The sequence below is a fragment of the Pristiophorus japonicus genome, unplaced genomic scaffold (assembly GCF_044704955.1).
Source record: "Pristiophorus japonicus isolate sPriJap1 unplaced genomic scaffold, sPriJap1.hap1 HAP1_SCAFFOLD_29, whole genome shotgun sequence".
Classification (NCBI taxonomy): Eukaryota; Metazoa; Chordata; class Chondrichthyes; family Pristiophoridae; genus Pristiophorus; species Pristiophorus japonicus.
Window position 1 is genome coordinate 20,445,201 of NW_027252668.1, and position 12,057 is coordinate 20,457,257.

Consider the following 12,057-nt stretch of genomic DNA (forward strand, 5'->3'; position numbering starts at 1 on the left):
GTGAAGACAAAATCCCACCGTGTGTATTTTCAGATTTAACGCAGTAGCATTTCAAATAAAGTGAAAGAATTTTACACTAAAAAATTTGCAAGTGTTACTTGTATTTGTGTCTTTAATTAAACTTTGTGGCGTCTGACTCCGGTTCATGCCTCTGCTGAATAAGAAAGGAGGGTTTGACATTGAACAGACTGCACTGCCCCTGATATTTGTCAGCTCATCCTTTATATTCAGTGGTTTCTCGGCCTTTGATGGGCTGCAGTGTAGCGGATATCACTTTGGCCTCACACGCAAAAGGTCCCCGTGGATCCGTTTTCTCTCACTCAAAGTTATCTATTTATTGGTGAAATAAAGAGCAATTAATGAATAAGGGAGCCCTTTTGCCAGGAGAATAAATAGCAAATAAAAACAGCAAATGCTGGAAATCTCAGCAGGTCAGGCAGCATTTGCAAGGAGACGAAACTCGCCTCCGATTGTTCATCCACAGCAAGTTTAAAAATAATGTTTCTGCCTGGGATTGAACTTGGGACCTTTTGCGTGTAAAGCAAACGTGATAACCACTACACTACAGAAACCTCTTGCAAAACCGCCCCTCAGCGAGGAGCTGACCAGTGAGCTCCCTCTGTGCTGATCGGGAATGTGTTGGCTCTCCTGAAACAAATTCTGTCCCACACTGAGAGTTCTCAATCCTTCTCCTCCGCTGCCCTTTACAGAAATGTCACGGATCACCCAGCCACCGTGTTCATTTCCACATCCTCACCGTGGGGCCACAGAGGATCCTACCGTCTCCCCGCGATCAGCGAACTCACCCAGTTTACAAAGTTAAACCCCAAACACGTGCCTGGCAAAGTGCAGGAGAAGCCATATAGTCTGTAATCTCGGTCTATCACAGAGAGTATTGGTATTCATGGTGATTACATCAATTATTAAGCGTCTCACAGACCTCAATTATTTTTCTGCAATGAATTGATCGAGGATTGAAACCAGGTTTGTGCACCAGGTCTTAACCCCTCGACCACCAGAGAACAGTTACGATACATGTCGAACCAGGTTAGTGCACCAGGTCTTAACCCCTCGACCACCAGGGAACAGTTACGATGCATGTCGATATATTTATATATATTTATATATGAACCTGAATGTCAATGGCTACCTACCTAGACCTCGTTGCACCCACGGTAGTGCGTCTAACTTTGAGTGAGAGAAACGTTTCCACAGTGACACCTGTCATGTGTTCGACATGGTTACTGCTTGTACTATTACAAGGTGTGCCACCAGAGGGCACTGCAGTGGGAGACTTGTAGCTTACCTGCACAGGTGTGCCTGGCCTAGTATAAAAGGCAGGCCTCCAGGTGTATTCCTCACTCTGTGGTTATCAATAAAGGACTCAGGTCACGACAGTTAAAGAACGACACATTGTCTCGTGGAGTCATTATCAGAGCATTTGAAGGTATAACAAGGGAGCCAAAAGCCTCAGAAACTGGACATTCTACCAAAGCGTCGAAGTCATGCTGTAGGTGCCTGGGACAACACATTGCTCAAAGTTCTCCACACGTGAAGGCAGAGTGTTTCTTCGACAGAAAGACTGGGCATCTTGCGAAGGCATGCCGACTGAATGGTAAACCTATTTTTAAAGCTATGAGTCCAGCGTTCAAAGCTCTGAGTCGAAATCCCAAGAGACTTCATAGTATGGAAGACCAACAACAGGACGAGGAGATGTTAGAGTTAAACATCATCAGGAGCACGAGTTTAACGGACAGTGATTCGGAAAGCATCAAAATCCACATAGATGTTGCTGGATTCAAGATACCAATGGAAATTGACACGGGTGCATCCGTGAGTGTAATACCGGAGTGAATGTACCGCGACAAATTGCGTGATTTCCAACTGGAGAAACCCAAGATAGAGCTGCGAGGCTACTCGGGAGAATAAATTCCTGTGGTTGGTCAGATCACTGTACCGATCGGTGAAATATAAAGATTAATTTCAGAACTTGCCTCGAATAGTGGTGAAAAGAGACAAGTCTGCCTTACAAGGAAGAAATTGATTAAGCTCACTGAAGCTGGATTGTAGTCAGATTTTCTGTGTGGAAGCGAGATTTTCATCTACGGATGAGGTTATCAAGAAGTATCCAAAGGTGTTCTGAGAAACGGACAGTCCGATCCAAGGCTTCAAGGCGAGTGTCAGGGTACAGAAGGACGCTAGATTGGTTTACTACAAGCCCCGTTCCGTACCATATGCACTCAAGGAGAAAGTTGAGCATGAACTCAAAAAACTAGAAGGTGTTAACCGTTACACTGCGGAAACATCTCCACTTTCAGCACCAGATTAACAAAATTAAACCCAATGAGATCGGGAGAAAAGTTCCTTACATGCTCAGGGCAAAATAAATAATTGTCGTTCTACAAAAGAATGAACAATTTTCAGCACGAGGTCAGACGGAAATGTTAAGCGAGCAGGTGGACTGCTGAATCGCACTTTTAAGGAGTTGGTGGTGACAAAGAAAATGGGTTCTGCCTAATGATTCAATATAAGAAATGTCTGCAATAGGATTCGAAAACTATCTATAATGACCTGAACACATCACCTTAGACCACTCGGCCTTCATTACTATCCAGTGCTGTGTGTGGCCACCTGCAGGTTGATTTTGAACTTTTGTGTCCTGTCACATGAAATAAATCAGGGCAGCAGGCGGATTTCTGCCTGACATCGGGGAAAGAGTGAGACAGACCTTGGAGCAAGGGTCTGGTTATTGTCAAACAGCAAATGAATTATTAATTCTGGAAGAATAACGTTGACACGAAATGTGATCCTGACTCCCAGAAACAATTGCTGAGGCAAAAGGTTAAATGCTGCATCCCTTCCTGCAAAAAATTCGTTTCACAAACATTTCTCTGAACAAAACGGCACAAAACAAAAATGTTCCTTTCAAAGTCATTAAACTCCCGAATTTCCGCGCCCCGCGACTCTCCTGAATCAGATGCCTCACGTTTTGCCGACTCCATCCATATCCCTTTGCTCCAAGTTCTGTCTCCGTGTTTCCCCGGTGTCAGGCAGAGATCCGCCTGCTGCTCTCAATTATTTCACTCTCTATGAATCTCTCTAATATTCCAACAGCAGCCATGGTTGTGTGAAGGTTTGTATTCTGTTAATCGTCGCCAATTGTTGTGAAAAGTAGAACACCAGGAGGCTGAGTTCTGTGAGCTAAACTTAGTGTGATCTTAGTCTTCTTTATTACAACTCCAGAGTGCCTGAACAACATGGCAGCCAACCTTTTATACTGGCCCTGCAGGTGTGGGCCGGTGACTATTAGGACTCCAACAGTCACGCCCTCTGGTGGCAAGTATGACATAGTTACATACTTCACATAATTGTTATCGTTCAGAAGTTATAATTCCAATGAATGCCTGAATCATCAGAAAGGAGCCTGGTTTGTAGGACAAGGCTACATATCAGGAAGGAGCGTAGTTAGATGACAAGGGAAGTGATATTCTGATGGTAAGTTTGGAGAATAAAAAGAGTAAATATTGGAAAAACTGAGCAGGCCAGGTAGCATCTGTGGAGAGAGAAACAGAGTTAACGTTTCAGGTTAATGACCTTCCATCAGATGTTGGGCAGTTGTGTTAGGTAATACTATTAAAAGTTTCAATTTCACGAAGCAGGTGTAAGGAAACGATATAAAATGTGGCATTTGGAACAGATAGTTTAGAATCCGATTAATGTTTGATCAATGTGTACACCGAGCTGGGAACTGTAACGTGTTTGAATTCTTCGGCTAACATTCGCAAGGTTTGGGTGTAAGTACTGTTAAATGTATGTTTAATTATTGTCTGCTTAATAACTCTGACATTTAATGTTGCGGACCCTATTCCTGCACTGCATGTGTTCCAGCTCTGTTTGGAGCACCGATCCCTTCAATCCGTCGCTTACAGGGACAGTTGGATTCACCGTTTCTTTGTTTGGTGAAATTTAAAAGATTGAAAGCGGCGCACATCAACCTGGTCACCTACTCACTAACCGCTACACGCTGTTCACGTGAGATGGAAGCACAGTTACTGTTACAAGCTTGAACGCAGGTACAAGCAGAACGAATTCATAGAAAGTCCAAGTCCCTGAGGCACCTGATTTTTTGCACCAAACTCCTTCGCAAAGAGTTGCGGTTCGTGTGGGGTGATATGGGCACATTTTTCCCCACACGACAACACTTCAAACATAACTCAACGGATGCAAAGCGCTTTGGGGCGTGATGAGTTCCTGAAAGGTGTTGCAGAAATGCAAGTCCTTCTTTGCAAAAGTTTGATGCAATTTCGAAATTCTAGGGTAAACTGAGGGTTTGTCTGCGATTTGAACCCGGGACCTCTCGCAAATTTCAAGCAATAACCCCGAAGCGAGAATCGTACCCCGAGACCAACGAGCCAACTGCTTGATAAATGTGGAGATAAGGTGTAACCATTATTGAAACATTTTTAGTGTGTTGCTATTCTTGATCGGAGGAGCACATGAGATGGAATCAGTGACTTTGCTTTTTCGACCTGTCTTCTGAAGCACCGCACGGTCCAACTCCGACAGTCAATGAGCTGTTGGGACGTTAGTCTATCCAGGCTGTGGCTGGTCACCCCGAGAACAGCAGAGGGGTTTCTGCATTAGTTCTGGGTATGGACAATATCTTTCCCGTTCTCTCTTCCTCTTGTCTATAACGCTGTGCTTTGGTTTCTCTATTTATTCCCCTGTCTCAGTTTCTCGTGTTTAAAAGGGAACAAAAGATGAAATGGGTGTCACTGTGGAACAATTTATCTCACTCAAAGTAGACACACTACCGTGGGCAGCACGAGGTCTCGGTAGGTAGCCGTTGAAATTCAGGTTCACATATAAATATATATAAATATATCGACATGTCTCGTAACTGTTCCCTGGTGGTCGAGCGATTAAGACTCGGCGGACTAACCTCAACTCAATTCATCGCATAAAAATAATTGAGGTCTGTGAGACGATTAATAATTGCTTTAACCACCATGAATACAAATACTTTCTGTGATAGACCGAGCTTACAGACTCTCTGGCTTCTCCTGCCCTTTGCCGGCACGTATTCCAGGTTTAATTTTGTAAATTGGGTGAGTTCGCTGATCGCGGATAGAAAGGTAGGAGCCTCTGTGGCCCCACTGTGCGGATGTGGAAGTGAACACGGTGGCTGGGTGATCCCTCACATTTCTGTAAAGGGCAGCGGAGGAGAAGGATTGAGAACTTTCAGTATGGGACAGAAGTTGTTTCAGGTGAGCCGACACACATTGCCGATCAGCACAGAGGAAGCTCACTAGTCACCTCCCCTCTATTGGGGTTATTGTACCAGAGGTTTCTGTAGTGTAGTGGTTATCACGTTTGCTTTACACGGGAAAAGTCCCTGGTTTACTCCCGTGTTTAGTCTCCTGGCAAATGCTGCCTGACCTGCTGAGAGTTCCAGCATTTGCTATTTATTCTCCTGGTAAAAGGGCTCCCTTATTCCTTAATTGCTCTTTATTTCACTTCAATAAATAGATAACTTTGACTGAGAGAAAACGGATCCACCGGGGACCTTTTGCGTGTGAGGCCAACGTGATATCCGCTGTACTGCAGCCCATCAAAGTGTGAGAAACCACTGAATATAAAGGATGAGCTGGTCAACGCCAAACCCTCCTTTCTTATTCAGCAGTGGCATGAACGGGATTCAGACGCCACAAAGTTTAATTAAAGACACAAATACAAGTAACACTTGCAAATCTTTTCAGTGTAAAATTCTTTCACTTTATTTGAAATCCGACAGCATTGAATCTGAAAATACGCACGGTGGGATTTTATCTTCACGACTGATTTTATTTTGTGTGCATGATAGGAAAAACCGGTGCTGCTAAATTTGATAAAAGTTGCCCCAGATCCCTGAAGACTTTGAACCAGAAAGCTAAAATACAGTGAGTATAATGGGATATGGCTTTCGAGTTAAGATGTAAAGCACAGGCCAAATGATTGAAGTATGGAATGTCCCTGAGTTAGCATTTGTTTGATTGTGCAAAAGAAGGTGAGGGGTTAATTAATAATGGTTTCTCGTGAAAGCAAGAGAAAGGTTTTCGAGCAAACCATTCGGTGACTGTCCGGTGAGCGCTGTTTGTGATACCTGGTGGGAATGGGCGGGGATGTTAAAGCCCCTTGTATTGCAGAACCTTCATATAGACGAACATCTCCAGCTCACTGTGTAGGTCTCATGGTGCAACGGTACTGTGTCTGATTCCAAATTAGAAGGTTGCGTTTTCAAATCACGTTAGGGTCAGTGTTTTTTTGGATATTTTTCTTCCAGAATTAATATTTCATTTGCTGTTTGACAATAACCAGAACCATGCTGTAATGTCTGTCTCACTGTTTCCCCGGTGTCAGGCAGAGATACGCTTGCTGCCCTTATTTATTTCATCTGACAGGACACAAAAGTTCAAAATCAACCTGCAGGTGGCCACATAAAGCACTGCATAGTCTGGATGGCCGAGTGGTCTGAGGTGCTGTGTTCAAATTGCAGTTTTCTCTGAAGGTGAGGGTTCGAATCCCACTTGTGACTTTTCTGATCTTTGAGCGGAACCCATTTGTTTTGTCATCACCAAATCCTGAAAAGTGCAAATCAGCAGTCCACGTGCTCGCTTAACATTTTCGTCTGACCTCGTGCTGAAGTTTGTTCAGTCTTTTGTGGACCATCAATCAGATATTTTGCCCTGAGCATGTGAGGAACTTTTATTCCGATCTCATTGGGTTTAATTTTGGTAATCTGGTGCTGAAAGTGGAGATGTTTCCGAAGTGTAACGGTTAACACGTTCGCCTCACACGCGAAAGCACCTCGGACGGAAATATTTTCTGGAACTTTATCATGCATGTTCAGAGGAGAGTTTGTTCTCCTGTGAAAGGTCAAGAGATCAAAGAACGTAAGAGTTAGGAACAGGAGTCAGCTATTCGGCCCATTTTCAAGTTTTCAAGATCTTTCCGCCCGGTTTCGGACCGGGGACCTTTCGTGTGTGAGGCGAATGTGATAACTACTACACTTCGGAAACACTATGATAGAATCTATCACAGGATAAAACCACAGCTCTAACATATACAGCTAGCCGAGAATTCAGGAACTTGTTTCAAGAGAATAGAATGAGGGTGCTATATTTAAGAAGGCTGTAAGTGTGGCCTTCGACAGCGTGGAACATTTTCCACGCCTCGGGAACCTACTATCAGCAAGGGCAGACATCGAAGACGAGGTTCAACACCGCCTCCAGTGTGCCAGCACAGCCTTCGATCACCTGAGGAGGAGAGTGTTTGAAGACCAGGACCTCAAATGTGGCACCAAGCTTATGGTGTGCAGGGCGGTGGTGATAACTGGCCCGCGGTATGGATCCGAGACATGGACTATATACAGCAGACATCTCAAATCACTGGAGAAATACCACCAGGGCTGTCTCCGCAAGATCCTGCAAATCCCCTGGGAGGACAGACGTACCAACATCAGTGTTCTCGATCAGGCCAATATCCCCAGCATTGAAGCACTGACCACACTCGACCAGCTCCGTTGGGCTTGCCACATTGTCCACATGCCCAACACGAGACTCTCTAAGCAAACGCTCTACTCAGAACTCCGATACGGTACGCGAGCTCCACGTGGGCAGAGGAAACGTTTCGGGCACACCCTCAAAGCCTCCCTGATAAAATGCAACATCCCCACCGGCACCTGGGAGTCCTTGTTCCTCGGGTTGAGTTGCCTGTGCTGCATGATCCGTGCCGGATCGATCATCCTCTGCCACGTGGTATGTCACAGCACGTTTGCACATTCACTGGAGGTACCCCATCGTTGTGCAGCCTTTGCACACGTAGTGCTTGAATCGATATTGATGGGCCCGAGGATTATCCCCGCAGCACCAACACGGTGCTAATAGATTCACATCGCTCCCCGATGGCGGACTCTGAGTCATCACAGGTCTTGCAGCCACAGACGTATAGACCCTGCCATATACAGTTCGGCCTGCTAGCGACATCATTTTATGCACAGTACTTGCCGATGAGCTTCGATGTTGAGAAGATATCTGTTTGGTGTTATCGTCCGTGGCCATGCATGCCTGGGCGATCGCGATGGCCCACCTCTGGTCTCGGGTTTCAGCAGCCAGCAGCTTTCGAAGAATGACCTCGTGGCTGATGCCCAGCACGTAAAAGTCCCACAGCATTTGCCCCAACGCAGCTCCAAAATAGCAAAGTCCCGCGAGGTGTCTCAGGTCGGTGACATAATCTGCCAGGTCCTGGTCCCCGGAGCGATGGTGCGTGTAAAAACGATATCTGGCCATGAGGATAGTCTCCTTCGGCTTTAGGTAGTCCCAAACCAGTGTGCACAACGCTGAATATTCCTTCTCCTTTGGTTTTGTCGGTGTGAGCAGATTCTTGATGAGGCTGTATATTTTCGGCCCACAGAGAGTGAGGAGAACCGCCCTGTGCTCCGACACGTTAGTGTCTCCTTCCAGCTCGTTGGCCACAAAGTACAGGTCGAGCTGCTCGACGAAGGCTTCCCAATCATCATCCTCTTTGGATCTCTCTAATATTCCAACAGCAGCCATGGTTGCGTGAAAACTCGAATTCTGTTACTCGTCGCCATTTGTTGTGCATAGAAGAACTCACCGAGGCTGAGTTCTGTGAGCTAAATTTAGTGTGATCTTAATCTTGTTTATTACAACTGCAGTGTGCCTGAACTACATGGCAGCCAACCTTTTATACTGGCCCTGTTCGTGTGGGCAGGTGACCATTAGGACTCCAACAGTCGCGCGCTCTGGTGGCAAGTATTACATCGTTACATACTTCACATAATTGTTATCATTAAGAAGTTATAATTCCAATGAATGCCTGAATCATCCGAAAGGAGCCTGGTTTGTAGGACAAGGCTACATATCAAGAAGGAGTGCAGTTAGATGACATGGGAAGTGATATTCTGATTATAAGTTTGGAGATTAAAAAGAGTAAATGCTGGAAACACTGAGCAGGTCAGGCAGCTTCTGTGGAGAGAGAAACAGAGTTAACGTTTCAGGTTAATGACCTTCCATCAGAAGTTGGGCACTTGTGTTCGTTAATACTATTAAAAGTTTAAATTGTCACGTAGCAGGGGTAAGGAAAAGATATAAAATGTGCATTTGGAACAGATAGTTTAGAATCCGATTCATGTTTGATCAATTTGGACACCGAGCTGGGAACTGTAACGTGTTTGAGTTTTTCGGCTAACATTCGCATGGTTTGGCTGTAAGTACTGTTAAGTGTATGTTTAATTATTGTCTGCTTAATAACTTTGACATTTAATGTTGCGGACCCTATTCCTGCACTGTGCGTGTTCCAGCTCTGTTTGGAGCAGCGATCCCTTCAATCCGTCGCTTACAGGGACAGTTGGATTCACCGTTTCTTGTTTGGTGAAATTTCAAAGATTGAAAGCGGCGCACATCAACCTGGTCACCTACTCACTAACCGCTACACACTGATCCCGTGAGATGGAAGCCCAGTTACTGTTTCAAGCTTGAACGCAGGTACAAGCAAAACTCATTCACAGAAAGTCCAAGTCCCTGAGGCACCTGATTATTTGCACCGAACTCCTTCGCAAAGAGTTGCAGTTCGTGTGGGGTGATTTGGGCACATCTTTCCCCACAATACAACACTTCAACACTTCAAACATAACTCAAGGGCTATAAAGCGCTTTGGGGCGTCATGAGTTCCTGAAAAGTGTTGAAGAAATGCAAAACCTTCTTTGCAAAAGTTGGAGGCAATTTCAAAATTCTTGGGTAAATTGAGGGCTCGTCCAGGATTTGAATCCGGGACCTCTCGCAAATTTCAAGTATCATAACCCTAAAACAACGAGCCAACTGTGCAGCAAATGTGAAGATAAGGTGTAACCATTATTGGAGCATTTTTAGTGTGTTGCTCTTCTTGATTGGAGGAGCACATGAGACGGAATCAGTGACTTTGCTTTTTCGAGCTGTCCTCTGAAGCACCGCACAATCCCACTCCGACAGTCAATGAGCTGTTGGGACGTTAGTGTATCCAGGCTGTGGATGGTCACCCCGAGCGCAGCAGAGGGGTTTCTGCATTCGTTCTGGGTGGGGACAGTATTTTTCCCCTTATCTCTACCTCTTGTCTATAACCCTGTGCTTTGGTTTCTCTATTTATTCCCCTGTCTCAGTTTCGAGTGTTTTAAAGTGAACAAAAGATGAGATGGGTGTCACTGTGGAACAATTTCTCTCACTCAAAGTTAGACACACTACCGTTGCACCACGAGGTCTAGGTAGGTAGCCGTTGATATTCAGGGTCATATATAAATATATATATGTGTATCGACATGTATCGTAACTGTTCCCTGGTGGTCGAGGGGTTAAGATCTGGCGCACTAACCTGCTTTCAATCCTCGATCAATTCATCGCATAAAAATAATTGAGGTCTGTGAGACGATTAATAATTCCTGTAATCACCATAAATACCAATACTGTCAAGTATCTCACACTACTGTACATAACTGTACCTTACCATGCCATACATGACTGTAACCAGAGATGACCTGCAACCACAAACTTACCTTAACACCAGGGGTGCATTTGCAGGAGACACTGGATAACTTTCCCAGACAGGTATATAAGGATAGGTCTCAGGCAAGTGTGGCATTCGAGAGCTGTGTAATAAAGGTGCAGATCCAGAGTGAACTTGACTTCAGTATGTGCCTCGTGTGAGTCTGTATTACAGGGTCAGGACTTTTCAGTGGCGACGAGTTACGGGATAACAGAATCCACAGAATGGCGACCAACGGCTCAGATGAAAAATACAATGCTGGAGATAATTGGGAGGACTTTATAGACAGGCTCCAGCAAAGCTTTGTAACCAAAGACTGGTTAGGCGACAATAAGGCAGACAAGAGAAGAGCCCATCTCTTGACCAGCTGCGGCTCGAAAACATACGCTTTAATGAAGGACCTGCTGGCACACGAGAAACCAGCAAGCATGCCGTTTGAAGAATTGATCACACTGGTAAGAGACCACCTGAAGCCAGCAAGCAGCCTACACATGTAAGCTACCTCGGACCCGTGCCAAAGCTCCCCGTACATCGAGCACAGGCTCAGGAAAACCCCGGGGGAGAGGATATCCCGGTAACTGGGCCTTCCAGCTGCACTGAACAAGTGCCCGTTTTGAAACGTTCCAGTGTAATAACTTGCACCTTGAACACCCAACAGTCAGGATGGCCGAGTGGTCTAAGGCGTTGGTTCAGGTCACTGTCTCCTCTGGAGGCGTGGGTTCAAATCCCAATCCTGACATTCAGTGTTTTTAATTACAAACTCATTTGTTTGGACACCACTCTGAAGTGCTTTGGGACATCCATCGAACTCAATAAAATGACGCCATTTCAATTACAAACAGTGATATCAAAGTTACTTCTCAAACCGGGAATCGATCCTGCGTGGCTGTAGCGAATTGAATGGTTTTGTGAAGCATTGAAATGTGCCCTCTCAATATATCGCACTGCTCATTTAAAAACACGGATAACATTTGTTTCAGTGCATAAGAAGCCAGGCTCGAAGGTCCAAATGGCCGACTCCTGCTCCTGGTTTTTGTGTTCTTGTACAGAGCACAGAATAAATGATTAAATGATCAACTCTCCCTCAGTTCGCATTTCTTTCATTGTGCAAAAGAAGATTATGGGTTTATTAATGATGTTTTCCTGTGAAAGCACCAAAAATGTTTAAGGAAAATAATTCGTCCAACGTGGGGTTTGAACTCACAACCCTGAGATTAACAGTCTCATACTCTACCGACTGAGCTAGTCAGGACTGCGTAAGTTGCATCTTCCTGTCCCTGATCGCTGCCAGGGATCTGTTGGCTCCGCACCATGGATGTATCTCGAAATTCAAACCTCGAAACTGGTTCTCCTCATTTCCAAGCCCCTTGTATTGCAGAACCTTCATTTCGACGAACATCTCCACCGCACTGTGTTGGCCTCGTGGCGCAACGGTAGTGTGTCTGACGGTAAATTCGAAGATTTTGTGTTCCAATCAGGTCG

General features: G+C 45.2%; 2 non-coding genes across 2 annotated transcripts; both read right to left on the reverse strand.

Moving 5' to 3' along the window:
* Window positions 1-499: 499 nt before the first annotated feature.
* On the reverse strand, window positions 500-572 carry trnav-uac (transfer RNA valine (anticodon UAC)). Its single transcript has one exon. It is a non-coding gene; the product is annotated as a tRNA-Val (tRNA).
* Window positions 573-11,754: 11,182 nt separating this feature from the next.
* Window positions 11,755-11,828, reverse strand: trnan-guu (transfer RNA asparagine (anticodon GUU)). The gene has a single exon. It is a non-coding gene; the product is annotated as a tRNA-Asn (tRNA).
* Between the last annotated feature and the right edge of the window lie 229 nt (window positions 11,829-12,057).